At 43.4% G+C, this 16,149-nt stretch overlaps 1 long non-coding RNA gene across 1 annotated transcript; it reads right to left on the bottom strand.

Annotated features, from left to right (window-relative positions):
• Positions 1 to 2,824: 2,824 nt before the first annotated feature.
• On the bottom strand, positions 2,825 to 13,003 carry LOC139077209 (uncharacterized). The gene is made up of 2 exons (XR_011529528.1): positions 12,885 to 13,003; positions 2,825 to 6,132 (listed from the first exon to the last, which is right to left on the bottom strand). It is a non-coding gene; the product is annotated as an uncharacterized lncRNA (long non-coding RNA).
• Positions 13,004 to 16,149: the final 3,146 nt, after the last annotated feature.

The following is a 16,149-nucleotide window of genomic DNA, read 5'->3' as shown; positions in this document are numbered from 1 at the left end:
CAAAGGGAAAGCGAGTGTTGAGGGACAAGGGGTCACTTAGCAGACAGATTGAGAGGACCTAAGAACCTCAAGTCATAGGTAGGAAAAACATTATATTTCCGTGACATTGATGAGATTTGGAGACTTTGAGTATCTTTGCTTAAGTGCACACAGGGACAGGACTAGGACTCCGTTCTGAGCTTATTTTGTGACTTTGCCATCTAAGTGTTCCTTCCCCCACTGCCACCCTTCATCCAGTCATTGCTGGTATTCTCACAGCCACTCTGCTCTTCTGGGCTCTCTTCATATCTCTTTTCCCTAGATTCCTCACTCAGCAAGAGATGCTACCCAGGCTCCATCCTGGGAGATAAGACATTGTCATGCAAGGTGGGTTTCCTCATGCTCCTCAAGATCCTGTTTGAGTCTCCACTGGTCACGCACGGAGGTTCAGGAGAAATTCCAGAAGTTACACAATATGAGCTAAGGAATTGACTTCACTAGAAAACATTATTTGGCCAAGGGTCAACAAGAAGAGAGAAAGCATATTGTCCCCAAAGTTCCCAACGTCTCACAGAGACATGGGCCAGAACCAGGGCACCACTGGACCTGCAGTGGGGGTCCAGAGGAGGCAGCCCTCCATGACGCAGGTCTCCCTGTTATAGGTCCATCACAGCAAAGCATTCCTGTCAGTGGGGGAAAAAACAGGCTGCTCGGTGCCAGACAGTCTGGGTTTGGGACGTCAGCTATTTACAGGATTACACAGCTATTGCAGAATATCAGCCACCTGAGCCTGGAGACTGCAGCGGCTTGGAGGGAACGGCAGTCTCCCCTACAAGGGGAGGAATCCCCGGTCCTAGGGCAAGCAGATGGAGGGCATCTCTTCCTGCTGGAAAATAGGGGTCCCCTGGTACCAGAGAGTTTGTCAATCAGGAACACAGAGTCTACCCCCTGAGCACTTTCAGACACGTCTGCTCATTGCACCACAGAACTGTAGTCAGAATAGCTGCATTATACCAGTGACGGTGGCTCTAGGAATAGGTGCAGGGTAAATGTGGCAGCTGTTCAAAAACTGGAAGGAGAGCTTCAGCAAGTGAGATTCTGAGGCAACCCTCCATAAAAGAGAGAGGTCAGAATCTGAAAGGGCAGATAAGGTTTGGGTTATAGGGCAAATAAGATAGGTGGCAGACAAGGACAACTAAGATGTAAACCAGAACTACGTGCCACAGAACAGAGAGGAGAGTTGGAGCTCGCATCTTGTCAGAACACAGGCAGCTGTAGACACCTGAAATACCCCACACCTGGATTGCGGTTCACTGAAGAACAGAGATCCGTTTCCTTTCAGGATTTCAGGATGGAATTCAGAAATGGCATCTTGCTCAGGTAGATGGCACACTGGCGACGTAGGCTCCTGAAGTGCTTGTTGGTGTTTGCTTTGCTTTTCTCATGCTGACATAATTGTTTAGCTTTTTCTTATCCTAGACCTCAAATATTGCTGCTCAGCATAGAAATCTCCACAGTGGAATTCTCTCTTCTTCCCAATACGCTATTCCTTCAGCCCAATTCAGATGTTGGAATTCTAAAGACTTCTTGACGTCTAGGGGCAAGCTCCTGGGTTTGGAGAAGTTACAGAATAAAGAACTTCTAGAACAAAACAACGGTTTCTAAATCCTGACAAGGAATGTCTAGCAACGGTCCCTTTTGCACCATGGAGAGAGGGGTTAGCAGAGGGCCTGGCACCCAGCTCCTCTGCTCTATTGCTGCCCTTGTCACTCGAGCTGTGATGTAGGCATTTTCAAATGACCCCAAAGTGTTTTTCTCTCCTCTATATTGTTTGTCTTGAGGTAGACTGAGTGTTAAAGATAAGCCAGGTTTGGAACTCGGTTGGAACCAAGTGTGACTAATCACCAGCCACTCGTGCAAGGCATACTTTTGCCCCTCCTGTGTGCCAGAGCACATCTCTCCCAGTCATTCTCTACACCTCGGTCAAGTCCGGCTCTCATTTACCCCATCCACCTCTAAACAATTGCCTCTGGTGGATAATAAACTCAACTACAGCTATAACACCTCTCCTCGAGCCCACAGTGTGCCTTTGCACAGCCCATGGCTAATTGGTGTGTATATCCACGCTGGCTGCTAGATCCTCTTCCAGCTGAAAACACAAGTTCTACTCCAAGCTCTGCAACTATCTCACACTGGGAATTTTTGTAAGTCAATAGATTCTGGGCATATGTTTTCTTATCCATAACAAAAGGAAGTTAGCAAAGATGAGACATTGCCACCTCTCATCATTTCTATGTCCATGGCGGACATCATTAATCTGTCATCATTAATCAATCATGACACTGAGCTCCAACGTCAACTCAGAATCCTTCTCAACCCAGGGCTCCAGGCAGCCACTACCAACCACTAATATTAGCTTTTGAAATAAAAAGTATTTGCCACCCTGGGACCAAGCTGTCTTCCAGATCTAATAGTCTATTAGTGCATTAAATGAATGTAAAGGCAATATAACGTTAAGAACAGTGAGAAAGACCGACAGATTCTGACGCAAATCCATCTTTTTGCAGTTAACATTAAATGAAGGCTGATCTAATTTTTTAAACCAGTATATAGCTTCATTTGAAGTAAAATACCTCTAATTCAATGATGAAACTTGATGCTTTTTGGGTAGGACAATAGAATTTCTTCGGTATACTTTGAACCCGTTCCCAAATAAGAACTAGCTGTTTGAAAATCACTTCATAGCTCAGATGACTGACATTCAGTATATTATCTAAGTCATTTGCTTCTTCCCAACTGTAGATTTTACAAAATTTAGAGCAATCAGACAAGGACAAATAACTAATGACAAATCTTTCTTCAGCGAAATGCATTAAGTAGATCTCGTAGCCCGTGCACCTACAAGAAAGGAGAAGGAAATCCCAGGGGCCAGAAGCCATTAAACCTACCGATAGGAGCTTCAGGCTGTGGATCTCGGAACCTCAGGAAGAGAATGCCCTAATTGTGCTTCTGGCATGTCACTGTCTTTGTCAGCTTTCATGCATCTCCCTCTACACACCTGTCAGCTCCCCCAGGACAGAGACCCTCTTTATTCATCTCTAAATCCCAAAAGCCTGGGACATTAACCAGCCAACTAGGGATAAGTGGTTTTTGAGTGACTTTCCATTGCTCAGAGCTTTAAGGAGCAGACTTGAAAATGCATGGGGGGTTTAGAAGGCAGCCTGCACTCTGTCTGCACAAATGCCCATCGCCTGCTAGTGGAAGGAGCCCAAGAATCCTTTCTTGGAACACTGTTCCTGGAAAAGTGAGCAGGAATATTGCTTCCAGGCCTGACTACAGTTTCTATCAGGCTGATCCAATTTGCAGCCTCTCCAGCGGGCACTCAATGTCCAGAGGTGAGAAAGGGGCTTCCTTAAAGACTCCGCAGCAGATGCTGGGAACGTCCCAGTCTTTGGCCCTCCGGCAAAATACATAAACTTGAAATGACAAAACCCCCAGGAAAGTTCATTAGAACATCTGGGCACCTTATCAGGGATTTAGGAGGCTTTCCAGAGTTGATCCAAGCTCTGCTTTATAAAAATTGCCTGCCCGTGAAAGATTTATGGCAAAGATTTTTCTTTTTCTTCTCCTCCTCCTTCTGCTTCTCTCTCATCTTCTCTCCCTCCTTCTCTGACTTTTATCACTGAAAAGTTAATTCTGAGATACTGAACAAGCCTCACATTTCCAGGCCTGCTGTATACACTGTGACTATGAAACATCTGTGCCTCAGTTAACCGTTCTATATCAAAACAAAATAGGTGCAGTGTTTCACAGCTTGAACTGGGGAATTACATGAGGTTGAATTACCCTTTACTTTTTCAACTGGGTCCTTGGCCAAGACAACGTAACCTTTCAGTCCTAATTTGTATAAATAAGAAAGATCTTTCTATGTTTCACTGATTTTTAAACTGGTAATTTTATACCAGTCACGGATTTCAATTAACTAATTGCTATTCCTCTGTACTTGTGCCTTGAAATGACTTAACCTAAGAAGTTACAATCGTGAAATTAAAATAAGTAATGATATTCCGATAGAGTACTGCCCATTCATACAAATCAACAATCTTTGTTCATTGCCTTGGGGAAAAATAATGTTCTTTGAATAATCAAAATGATATTACCATAACATTACCATTAACTCCTCCTTTATTTCTCTACTCTGCCTTGATTTAGTTGATATGTTTTCTTTTGTGATTTTTTTCATTTTCATGAATAAATTAACTGACAATGGCCATCAGTGAAACAAAGAAAGGGGATGCAGTTGCAGGCTAAGGGACAAAAAAGGGGACAGACCTCAGGACACAGAAATTCTCAAGGCTCTAAAGATGGAAACTCAAGAGCCCCAGTGGTCTGAGGACATGAAAGATGCCACGGCCTGGAAAGAGAAACTAAAACCCAAGGATCTGAAAAGCCAACTCATTAAGTAAATAAAAATGTCCACTGAATTTTGAAGATAAGAAGAGGAGTGGAGCTCAGTAGACATCTAGATCTTATAAAGGCTTTCAGGGTAATAAAGAAACATCCACTGATGAAAAATGGCTAGGTTCAATCTGATCCACCTTCAAGCCTGTAATGGATTCAGCGTTCATGGACATGGGTATGGATTAGTGGATATACATAAGTATATTTTGGTTTTGTTTTCAATTGTATTTGAAATATTATGAAGTGTAGTTTTAATACTTTGAAAACATTTTAAAAATCATAGGGCATGGGATTTTTCATTTCTAATTTCTGACTGAGCACCACTCACTCCTGATTTAAAGAAAGACTTGGTGTGCTTCTCAGCTACAGCCACGTGACCAGACTGGATTTCCATTTAAAAGTTGAGCACCTGGGGCTGGCCCCGTGGCCGAGTGGTTAAGTTCGCGCTCTCCGCTGCAGGCGGCCCAGTGTTTCCTTGGTTCGAATCCTGGGCGCGGACATGGCACTGCTCATCAAACCACGCTGAGGCAGCGTCCCACATGCCACAACTGGAAGGACCCACAACGAAGAATATACAACTATGAACCGTGGGGCTTTGGGGAGAAAATGGAAAAAAAAAACAAAATCTTTAAAAACTAAAAAATAAAATTAAAAAAAATTTGAGCATCTGGAGTCCTGACGAAGTGAGATTATACAGCAGCAGGTCCTCTGAGCTCCCCTAAGTTCCAGGCTTGGCAGTCCCCATGCCCTCATCCTACAGCAGGCAGAGAAGCTACACCTTGGGTGGGTACCCGGAGTGTGTAATGGGATCCATGTTTACACAGCTGTGGATTTAGCGTCTCATTGTTCATGTGCAACAGGACAGTACTGGGCCTTTCATTTGAAGGTCTCTTGCCTTAGAAAATAAGGCATTTGAATCAGATCAGATCCAAATTCAGGGCTTTCTACTAGCTTGCTATTTCTTCTTTAGTACATCATTATTAATGCACCTACAAGCTGTCATATACATTCAGTCCTTCATCTTGAGGTCTTTGCTATTTCTCCCCACCAGATCCCAATACCCTAAGGGCAGGGTCCGAACATGGCACAGGTTGTGCACTAGCACGTCGGCCCTAGGTAACCACATGGTAACGTGGCGTGGTCGTCGGGATGAGGCATTTAAAAGACTTTATTTCTCCTTTGAGTCCGAGAAGACGGGAAGGCATTTCGAATTAATCAAATGAAGTATAGAGGCTGTGCCAGAGGGCATCATTTACTCCTAACTCTTTAGGTTTTCCTAGAGGGGATGGAATTTCCACACACTCATCTGGACAGAAAAGTATGGGAAGACTCTCTCAGCTTCTCTCACTCTCTTCTCCCCAAAGAATGAGGGTTTTATGGGGATATTTGTATAATTGGTTCATTCGAGATAAGGAAATATGGGCAAGACAACCTCTGCCTCTTCTGAGTTCTCCATCTTCAGATCAGGTTGGTAGTGTCCTGCTCTGTTCTCTCCATCCAGAGGTTCAGAGATGAACGTGAGGTTGGTGGGGAAATTTGGCCATTTCAAGGGTTATTTACTTTAACAGCCCCGTGGCTATTGGTCCGAACTGCACTTTCCAACAGAGACGATGATTTTTCATTCCTGTCTGACTTCTGTGTCTTATCTTACAATTGCATCCAATCTCTGGTGCGAGATGAGAGGATTGAATCCTAAAAAACACAACATAATGAGGCAGAGGATTAAAATTCATGTTCAGGGAATAGTATGCCCACAGGTCTGAGAAGAAGGGGGTTTATGTTCAAGGACCAGAGACTACCCAGGCCCTCTTCCCTGCTGTCCCTCTAGCCCAAGGAAGAAATGGAAGCTAATGGAAAGAGCTTCTGGTCCTTTCCTCTGCTTAGGGCCTTTGGTTTTTCTTATGCTGTCTTATGCTCACATCTCTGTCTGCAAACCACGTATCTAGTACTTGCCAAGCTGTCTGATACACTGTCTTCATTTTTTCCGCTACTTTATTTTTAAACTCATTTTTGTGTTTCAAAAATAATGCTTAAATATATTCTCATTATAAAAATTTCAAATGCTACAAAGTGAATGTCCCACCTGAACCTCCCCCACCCCCGATGCCAACATTCCTCTCTGAGAACCACCACTCTCAAATATTTCCTGAAGATCGACTTCAGTAGTTCAGCTGCAATGAGGCCCACTTCTCCAGAACACTCTATGTGCCGCCCTCTCTGGAGGGCCAGACTTGGTTTATTTAAAACCCCATGTAGCTACACCTCAGAGTTTGAACTTCCAGACATCTTTATACTTACCAAAAGAGCTGGCTGATTCAACCACCAATTTAACAGAGAAATACGTTAACCATTGTGGTGCAGTTAACAAAATTGAGGTTTTGGGAAACCCTATAGGACAAACACCCAGTTTCTTCAACAAATACGCTTCTAGAGGGAAAAAGAGAGAGAGATGGGGGTAGAGGAATCTATAGATTAACAGAAACATATTGACCAAAGGCAACGTGTCAACCTTCCTTGGATCCATGACTCAAACAAACTGAGAGCACAATAATTAAAAGATATTGATGAGACAATTAGAAATGTGAGCAATGACTGGATATCAGATGATAATAAGGAATCACTGTTAATATTGTTGACATGTGACAATAGATTTATATCTTTAAATTTATGAGTTCTTATCTTTCAGAAATATAATCTGAAAGCTTTATGAATGGAATTCTATGAGGCCTGGGATTTGCTTCACAACGGTACCGGGCAGGGGAGAGTGAGTGGGGGTAAAACTGAAACAAGATTGGCCAGGCTTTGATAATTGTTGAAACTAGGTGATGGGTACCTGGAGTTCTTCTTTTGCATGTGCTTAGAATTTTCCATAGGAAAAACTGTTTTAAAAAAACCACACAAAACTTTGGCTAAGTTTCACTGGCACAGTCCTGAGGGGACAAATCTTTTCTTGCCTTCCTCTGGACCTGTCGAGCTGGGTGCGGCTGACGGAGAGGGCTGGCAGCAGGTGTGGGCATGAATCAGGCTGAGAAAGGGCTTGGGGAGTTGGAGTGGCCCTGACCCTGTTAATGAAACTTGACTACTCTCTGCAGAACGCCAAGTTCAGTCCCGGACTCAGATGGAAAACATGCACGGCCCCCTTTGCAATGACCCCAGCATTGAGGTTCCTGTCATTTCACTGCAGGACTAGGTTCCCACACCCTGCCTTAATTCGAAACATTCACACGCATCTCTTCCCCGGTACGAGGAAGTGGAGAGATGAAGGCTTTCAAAGCAGCGTTTCTCTGGTTGCGTGGGTGGTGCTTTGCCCTGGAATGTGGGCAGCCTGGCACACGTGACGCCGAATGCAGATACGACTCAGCAGGGCTTCGGACTTCGCCCAGGAGTGAGGAGATGACTGGAATATTTTCTTTGAAAAGTAGCCTCCATAAATAGGAAATGATTAATTCACCACAAGGAATTTTATATTCTACAGGGTGATACCCTCGGGAAAGAAAAGGCCTCTTTGAGAAAGCAAGATTGAGAAGGTCTCCACTGTCCCCTCCCTGTCAGCGCTTGCTTGACTGTTTGCCTTCATACAGCAAGGAGGCAGCACGAAGGCGGGGTAGGGAAGAAAGCAGAAAATCCCTTTTACCTGCTTTGAAAAAGCTGTAACCATCAAAGGATCTTATCAAGAAAATGAAAAGACAACCTACAGAACCGGTGAAAACATTTTGAAATCACATATCTGATAATGGTTTAATGTCCAGAATATATAAAGAACTCTTACAACTTAACAACAAAAAGACAAACAATTCAACTTAAAAATGAGCAAAAGACTTGAATGGAATATCTCCAAAGAAGATAAACAAATGGCCAACAAGCACATGAAAAGATGCTTGACACGATCAGTCATTAGGAAAATGTAAATCAAGACCACAATGAGATACCTCTTCACAGCCACTGGGACGGCTTTAATAATAATTTTTTTTAAACGGAAAATAAGTATTGCAAGGATGTGGAGAAATTAGAACTCTCTTATGTTGCTGGTGGGAATGGGAAACAGTTTGGTGGTTCCTTAAAAAGCTAAACATAAATTACCATACAGCCCAGCAATTCCACTCCTAGAAATATACCCAAGGGAATTGAAAGCAAGGTCTTGAACAGATACCTATACACCCATGATCATAGCAGCATTCTTCACAATAGCCAAAAGGTAGAAACAACCCAGTGTCCATCAACAGATGAAGGATAAACAAAATGTGGTTTATCCATACAATGGAATATTACTCAGCCATAAAAAGGAATGAAATTCTGACACACGCTACAACATGGATGAACCTTAAAAATGTTATACTAAGTCAAATAAGCCAAATATAAAAGGACAAATATTACGTTATTTCACTTACATGGAATATCTAAAATGGGCAAGTTCATAGATACAGAAAGCAGATTAGAAGTTACCAGAGCTCAGGGAAAGGGGAAAGGGGCAGTTATTGCTTAATAACTTTAGCAGAAGTTTCCATTTTTAAGCAGAGTTTCTGTTTGGGGTGATGAAAAAGTTTTGGAAATAGATGTGGTGATGGTTGTACAACATTGTGAATGTAATTAATGCTACTGAATTGTACACTTAAAAATTATTAAAAAGGCAAATTTTGTGTTGTATATATTTTACCACAATTTTTAAAACTGAATAATATAATTTATCAAAACCCACTGAATTGTGCACTTTAAATGGGTAAATCAAATGGTATGTAAATTATTCTCAATAAAACAGCAAAACAACAAACACACACACACCCAAAAAAGTTGCAACTTCTGACCCATGCTGATGTCCATCCAAGATGTGGCTGCTGGAGAAGACAAAGCCACCAATGTCCAGCGTTAAGGGACATGACCTCAGCCCCAAGGGTGCCATCTCCAGTGGCCCCCAGAGCTGCACAGGCACCTCCCCACCATCTGTCAGCCAGAGCTGATCTGTGCCCCCTCTTGCTGATGCGCACAGAGCCCGATTACAGGTATAGCCTGTGTCTTCTCAAATTCCGGCTTTGGAGAGGAAGGGGCTCTTCCAGCTTCCGCTCAGCCCCTCCAGCGAGGATGTAGACCAGTATGTAGAAAACCCAGTTTGTGACCCTCTCAGTGAACTTGGACAACTAAGCCACTCACTCGTCCTTTAAGAAGATTCAGTGACTTGGGGAACAGCAGATACCTCCACCAAAAGGTGATTTTGGAGAAGGGTGAGGCCCAGGTCCTCCTCAGGCAGTGCAGGCCAAGCGGGCGACAAGCCAGACGCCCTTGCTGTGAAAGAGATTTCCACCTCCCCCTGAGCCAAGCCGGGCCATGCCACATCCGAAACTCCAGCCACCATCTCCCCGCCTTCTCTCCCTCCTCCATCCCACACTCCCACCGGCCCACCCTGGCTGCTCCTCCCTGCGCTGGCACTCGGCCTCCCCCTCAGGACAGTCCAGGAGTTTTCAGCCTGGAATCATCCTCTGCCTCCTTCTCCCCTAGCTAAATCCTACCTTGTGTCTGGGTCTCAGTCCACTGTTGCCTCGTCTTTGAACCCTTTCAAAACCCTCCAAGTCCAAGTTAGTCGGCCTTCCTCTGTGCTCCCACCTGTAACACAGAACTTGTGTTGTGCTTGTCCGTCTCTTTTTGAACGATCAAGTGCTTGAGGACAGAGGCTGCAAGGTTGTCTCTGTATTCCCATCGCTTGGCACAGTGGCTGGCACGTAATAAGCTCTCACAGAAGTTTGTTGAATGAATGAGTGAATGAATGAATGAGTAGTTGAACAAATGGCAAGACCACAGCATTGGACAACCCAGGGGACAACACGCACATTGAAGTCGGGAGAGGTAGTTGCATTCTCACAGTAAATAAAGTAAGAGGGCCCTGGAGCTGGGCCCTGGGGGAACTTGAGTGCCCACCATTCCATATTCCCGCAGATTTAGCATTTCCCCAAGTAGGCTCATAGCCCTCTCAAGACAGCAGGAGGCTGTGTTTCCCTCCAATTTTCATAGCAACGAAAGTCACTTGTCCAAGACAAAAATGATTGTCCATAAGTAACCATTGGCCTATCTCGGTCATGCCCGTCCCTGCATCCTACTTTGGACGTTACACTCTGGATTCTGTACCCCAGAGTCTTGGAGAGGATGCCCTCCTTCACTCCCTGCGTGTGTTGGGGGGGGAGGGGGTGCCGGGGGAGGGAGCTTCGATTCTCTTTCCTCCTTTATCACACCAGCCTTTTCTAACTGCCTAACGTGTGATTTCAGTCAAAACTGCAAAAATAAACTATATTTCCTAATTTTCCGTTTTCTGAACATTACATTTTTTACGTGGAAAGCAATATCAGTGTTGTGTTCCCATTTTTCCCTGAAATATCTAGACGTCATTTTAGTATTATAGGAAATATATATCAAAGATTCTCCCAAATCGAAGAAGCTTAACAGTAGCGCATTGTCTACAGTAATTCCTACTGCACATTTCTACTCAAACCTGAATTTTTCCCTAAGATTTCCAAATGCATCTCAGAGTCTTTGGTTAACTCCAGCTTGTGCCCCTTCATGCTAATATGGAAACTACAATCAACTAAACATTTATTGTTTTCTTTTTAGTAAATGAGTATGTGTTGGAGATTTTTTTACTGCATAATAAAACCGACATAAAATGAATTTGCTCCAGTGTTTCCTCGCTCTTTAAAAGCCCCTGCTCGGGCGGGCGGGTCTTCTTGGCGTCCTGCCCAGGCCATAACGAGGTTATCAACGGGGCGCTGGCAGGCCGCTCGGCCTCGGAGCTCTGGCGAGCCTGGGTGTCCTGCTGCCTGCCCGCTCGGGGTGCCCCGGCCGGGCGCGGACCGTGAGCAGTTTGCATCCCCCAGGGGGCTTGGCCACTGTGGATACTGCTGTTATAGACTCTGGTTGTTTTGGACTCTATGTTTTTTATTACATTCCTTTGCAATTTTAGCAGCTGTTTTTGTCAAGAGTCTTAATAAAGTTTGAACTGCTGAAAGAACTTTATGGAAATTGGTCACAGAAGTCTATGCGGCACCTTTTAGACAACCAGAGGCCACACTGCCCCACAGCTACTTTTCACAGTAACTTTAGTGACAAAACAACAGCCTGAGTGAAGGAGGGTAGCTCTGCAACGAATTTCTGCCTGGATTTCCAGTCTAGATGGCTGAGCGACCACCCTCCACACACAGTTAGTTTCTTTAGCTCTGTTTGCCATAGTTTATTAAAAACATTTGGCTCCATGGCCCAAATTATGAAGATGCTTTAAGGACATTTACCTTTTAAAAGAGTCAACTCAAGTTTTTTTTTTTGATTTTTGGATTTTTTTTTTTTCATATTCTTCAATTTTATAAACCTAAGACTCAGGAGAATTAAACAGAGACTTAGCAGAGTTCTTTAGTCTGTGAACGAAAAATAAAGTCAGCTGCTGTTAGCTTATCTCTCCTATTGTTTAATTATACTAAAATATTCTTCCATTGTGTTAAGCGTATTAATTTGGCCACAAAGCTACCTCGATTCCACAGTATCTACATGAGCCGGTAAAGAATTCTAACCTTGTTCTAGACCTGCCTTGAGTATAATGGTTTACCCTCCACTTCACATACCAGTGTTATGGAAGAATAATTCACCAACAGACCAAAACTAACCATTCATCTGTTTGGGTTGTGACTTCATACATTTCCGTGAATAAAACAGAGTCTACAAGAAGTAAAACCATACGTCCAGCACCTTAAAGGGCACCCGGGCAGCCTCTTCCCAAGTTCTTTATTCAACGTCTCCTTGGAAATGAATTTTGCCACCAAAACGGAGAAGTTTAAAAGCAAAATAAGTTATTAGCAACACTGCAACTAGTTGAAATAAAGTATTTGAATATAGATGCTGCAGTAACTTTAGACAAGTCGCCTCAGACTCATAACGTGTAAAACGAAGAAGTTTCACTAGATGATCTTGAAAGACCCTCACACTGCTAACAACAGGGCGTCTAAGATGAGCCGAGAATCCTCGGCTGAGATGAGAGATGGGCCAAAGGTGGCCACGTGGGATAGAAGGCACTGCTCACAGGGTGCTTTCCTGTGGAATAAACAGACACTTCACCATTCCAGGTACAACAAGAAGCACTGGAAACCAAGGCGCTGGATCCATCCTCGGCTCCAAAGCCGACTGAAATTCACAAAGCCTGTGGTTACGGGGTCAGCATACAAATCCAGCTTCCTCTGGTCTTTTGAGAACTGCATCTGATTTTAATTTTCTTTTGTCTGTCAGAATCTATTCCAACGCAAAAGGAGAGAGAAAATAGAATCACGGTAAAGAGGCTTACATCGTTTGCTATGACGTCGGAGTGAAATACTTTCGCTGAATTAGAGTTCCATTCTCATTTACTGTCTAGAGTCAGTGGACATTTCTTATATCACTTTTGCTACTGAAAAAAAAAAGGCCCAATTCCAATCACTTACCTATGTTCTGATACCCCAGCGCCTGTTCCTCAGACAGCGGGGGAATGTGTCTCGGATTAGGATGACCTCCTGTAACTGCCTCGGTTGTCCTGTCATCACAAAAGCACACATTTCCCTGTAACAAACAGTGGGGGGTGCTGTTGCATTGGATGTCTTTCCACTACCAGCTCTCAGGAAATTTTTCCTTTCTAAGGGAAAAGGACTCTTTCCCATAGTAATATGAACATGATGTACAATAATGAAAACAATAACTACCTCAACATATTTCCCCCAGAAGTCGCGGATTTTTTTTTCAGTGTGAATGTAGGGCTCTCAGATATAAGATACTAAGATAAATGAATGGACTTTAGAAAAGGAAAATATATTTTCGAGATGCACATGGGCTTGCCAGACCTTGGAACTGGACGATTTTAACTGCTGTGTATTAGGAGTTTCATAACAGCGCTAAAATGTAGTGAACAGCAAGATTGACCTCTGGCCACAGTCAGCCTGGTGTCATGGAATACACTTCCTGTCTGAGTTTCACAGGCATGAGGCTGGCAAGTGTGATAGAAAGACACACTTTTAAACCAAGTTGTGACAGCTGAATATTATTTTCAGTCACTACACTTAAGATCTGTGCTAGGTGCTTCTTCCTTCCCCTCCCTGAAGCCTGAACTCTGAGGACCCAACTTCGTACTTGCCTTTTTCTTTCCCACAGTAAACCTCGGCTTCTACAAAACAATGCCTTCTGTGTAGTTTCTCGCTAATAAGATGCTACTCCGTATCACATAATTAACTTGATAAATCCATTTAAGAAGCATAGAGTGTTCAAAAGACTCTAGAACTACAAGCAAGGAAACCTGGCTTTTAGTTCATAAACCCATTTTCATGAACGCCTAGGAGGGTTGCCAGATAAAATACAGGACATGCAGTTAAATTTGAATTTCAGATAAACAGATAATTTTTTGAGTTTAAGTACATAAACAACAAATAATTTTTTGGTATAAATATATCCCATGTATACTTATACTAAAAGAATTATTTGTTGTTTTTCTGAAATTCAAATTTAACTGTGCTTCCTGTAATTTAATTTGCTAAATCTGGCCACACTTACCCCCAGACACTAGGGGCACCTACACTGAGAATGACTATACTATCCAGACTCCACAGACTTCAGGTTTAAAGCCTATTTGTCTATGTCGAATGAAAACGGAAGGAAAAGTCTGTGAATTTACAAACATTTAAAAACGCGTCAGCTCTATCACTTTTGGAGAAGATAGGAGACGGGTTTCCTTCCCTCCTAACCTAGTCTGCTGCCAAGAGCCAGATGGAGATAATTTGGCTGATCTAATATTCTGTTTGATGGAAAACTCAGCTTAGGGAATAATGTTTTTGTGAAGCTAGGCTGACAACTAACAACAAGATTCAGCTCAAGATGCACGGAACAAGAATCAAAGACTTGACTGCTCTTCTGCCAAACCCAGGTATAAACCTGAGGGTCAGAACACCAGCCCGCCCCAGCGCAATCCTTGAGTCGGCGTTTGTTGCTCATTAACTTTGCTACTATCTTGGTCATCTGAGCAGAATATCTAGCTCGAGCTGCTTCCTGTTTTTTTCCGGGAATAAAACTAAGCAGGTGTTGTGGAGTGCTTAGCAAACGGTGGGGGAGGTTCTTGCGTTGGGGAGGGCTAATAAGCCCTGCTGTCCCCAGCAGCCAAGTTAGGCACTTAGGAGCACTCCATGAGGCTTCCAGACAATGGGAAGCAAACGACAGGCGATCTACAAGGCATTGCTCACTAAGCTGCTAGTTACCACCACTCCCTTAGAAACCCAACTTCACACCAGAGAGTAAGTAGCTCAGGGGCTGAGCGAGGACACCTCCCCAAGGCTGCAATGACTCAGCCACATAAGTGAAGCATAAATTGAAGAGATCAAAGCCCATAATGTAACGATGATTGTTGAATTCCCTGAAATACCACAAATTAACTGTTAATTAAGCAAATTAACTTTCTTTGAGCTCACTGCAGTAAGAGAAGACAACCTGGACAGAATCTTCCTAGTGTCTCAAAAGGTGAGGTCAGAAGAGGAACCTTTACAGGGCTCTGGGCTCTGGACTCTAGTCCTTTAAGACCCGTCTTCAAGCAAGGAACTGAAATTGATAAGGATTGGGAACAGCTGTGACGTGCTAGTTGAGGATTGGTGGACGCAGTGAAGCGTCTTGAAGCAAGTCTTGATAAGCAAACTGTTTCTTTAATAAGCAAGCTGTTTGCTCAGCAGACTATTTTCTCCAATAAATTGATTGTAGTAATGTCCCAAAGTAAACAGTGAAGTTAATTTTTAATTTACAGCCTTACTTTTCTGGGTAAGTTTCTCTGGACAAACAAATCGTGTTGACATGGGTGGTCTCAGTTCTGTTCTCAGATGGCATCCTTTGTTTTCAGTCGAGCCCCAACACGTAACGACTACGTCATGAGCACCTACTGTCTGCCGAGCACTTTCTAAATATTTTTGTATATGAAAGTAGGTATTGGTATCCCCATTTGTTGACAAGACAACGAGTCTACAAGATATCAAGTCGTTTGCAAAATCCTTCTGGATCAATCATTATCTGAAAGGAAAGATAGCAAAGCAATTCTTATCTGACAAAAACGGAAACCGAGGCAAGCTTAAAGGTTTTGGCCAAAGTCTGTAGCCCTCTGGAATGGCTTTTGGATGCTGTTGAAAAAACGTGGCTTGTTTCCACCGACTTCTATCTAGAATCTTTTCTTCCTTTCTGATGCCCCTTTAGGTGAAGAAAATCACAGTCCCCGCTGGAGAGAAGTTCACAGTTTAGTTTATTACTTTAACAAGCTGACTCAGTGTCCACTCTACCTACCTGTGAAATGGATGCTTCCCCACACCTTCACACCCAGCACCCCAGACCCGGCTTTGTGCTCAGGTTTCCTTCCCCAGCATGGACTTCACAGGAGGCACAAGAAACCATCTCGTTGCTTTCCTAAGGAATTAAATGGGCTGAGCACTGTAGCAACTTCTCTTGCCCAGTGTAATCCATCAAGAACAGGGCCTGAGTCATGATAACACTAAGTACCAAATTTTCAAAGTAGGACATGAAATTATATCTCAGTGACTTCCTTTGACCCAAAAGAAAAATGCAATGCTGGCCTTACTTGGTTTATCTTCATGTTAATCATGGCGGAGGAGTGTGTTTAAAACGCTGAGCAGAATAATGTCATTTTTCAACCTTTTCCTCACAAAGTTAGATGTCTCTTGAACTACAGTATTT

This window comes from Equus przewalskii, chromosome 19 (assembly GCF_037783145.1).
Source record: "Equus przewalskii isolate Varuska chromosome 19, EquPr2, whole genome shotgun sequence".
Lineage (NCBI taxonomy): Eukaryota > Metazoa > Chordata > Mammalia > Perissodactyla > Equidae > Equus > Equus przewalskii.
Note: the sequence above shows the minus strand (reverse complement) of the source record. Positions and strands in the feature narration are given on the sequence as shown.